Here is a 1,919-nt window from a genome sequence, read left to right on the forward strand (position 1 = left end):
GTGACTAAAGCGGGGAAAGGGGACTGGTTGGGGGCAGCAGCGCCTCCCAGATCCCACTTCCAGAGTATTGTTGCTAGCTGCAAAATAAAATAAAACAAACAAAAACTATTTTCAATTATGAAAAAACTAATACAACTCCGCACGGTTTGGGCATTTTAATTACCAGCTAAACCAGACTGATATGCGTGCGGTCTCTACACAAACATATTGTCCAAGATGTGATCGATATTTTCAGCTGTATTATCCACTGACTGTTGGGTAACCTGTTATGAATGACAATAAAAACAAATGATTAGATGAAAATAGAAACAACGACGAAAAGTGTATGAATCGGATTTTACATATAATGGTTTGCATTCAAAAAGCAACAATGTAAACAAATATAAAATGCGATTGGCAATTAAATACATTTTTTCCATCGATTTTTCAGTTTGGATTTTTGGGAGTTGGTAAAAGCCACAAAATTTCAAAATGCAAATTTATAAAATAAGTCGAAATAATGCGTCACATTTGATATAAGTCGTTTTCTAGATGAATGTAAAAAAACGCCACTCTATTTTCATTTCATACATAGCAGTCTGTTCATTCTGTCGATTATTACGAAATAGATAAGAAAACAATGGCAATTTTATCAACAGATGGAGATATTAACATAGAACAAAACACAAAAAGCTTGCGAAGCTATGATTGACAGTTATTACGTTGCATTCAAGCATTTAAAATTAATTGATGTTTAAAAACTGAAAACAAAATACGAACAAATATTAATAAAACTGTCGCACTTTTTCATTACACATATTCTCGATATGTGCCGCTTTTTGTGTATAACAGAGAAAAACTTCAATTTCCATATTGAGGATCCTAAGGTTTTCATGGGGCGAATCACGCTAGTGAATACTAGAAAAACTAGTAAATCTAGTGCGAAGAATGACGTCACAAACGAAGCCAACTTCACACCAAAGGCCATATAATTCATATGAAAAACTACTGAGAGCCAACTTCACGCACTAGAATTTTCTAGTTTTCTAGTGAAATCTTATCAAAAACTAGATGCACTAGAATTTCGTGATTGACCCCATGAAGGTTTTACAGTAGTATTTAATTTATTCTAAAATTGACCTCACAAAAAATGAATAACTCAAGTTCATTTTGGGAGGAAGCTTTGCAAACTACAAAGAAAACCCCTCCATTCGTATGTCTCGTAATATTCAAGCCAATTCCCTACAAAAATTATATTACTTGAAAAAAAATATATATTTTTTCAATTTCATTATATTTATTTACAAGGCTAAGTAATAATTCATTTTAATGCGATTGCGCTTTCAAAGACGTCATAAAATATGGTAAAAATTATAGAGTTTCTTATCACTATTTCGATGTTTGGTGTTATAAATACGGTGTTTTTCTCAGATTTTGTTGCAGTGTTAAAATCACTTACACTTTAACTATTTGTTGCTCGTTCGGAAATTGGCAATTGAAAAAATGGCAAATGCGATTTGCATTATTCTTGTATTAGCCGTCTTTTCCCATCAAGTATGTAAAAGTTTTGACATATTTTTTTCAATTAAATTAATTTCAAACAAAATTTCAGACAAACAGTATTATATTTTCTGGTCTCGTGAATTTAAAGTGCAATGCTATCAAAGAGTTTCTTGGGGTGAATCCAATCTTGTGTCAACTGATATCAGATGATTCAAAACCTTCAACAAAAAAACGAATTGAAACAGCTTCAAAGAAAATTTTGATCGATCCCGCATCAAGTGATTTAATAATAACGGATTCTCCAACAACGAAATCCCCCGGAACGGACTCTCCCAGAACGGAATCACCAACAACGGACTCTCGATCAACAGAATGTACAACTGACTCTCGATCAACAGAATCTACAACTGACTCTGCATCAACAGAATCTACAACGG

This window comes from Contarinia nasturtii, unplaced genomic scaffold (assembly GCF_009176525.2).
Source record: "Contarinia nasturtii isolate CC-2019 unplaced genomic scaffold, AAFC_CNas_1.1 Cnas_scaffold_3174, whole genome shotgun sequence".
Taxonomy (NCBI): Eukaryota; Metazoa; Arthropoda; class Insecta; order Diptera; family Cecidomyiidae; genus Contarinia; species Contarinia nasturtii.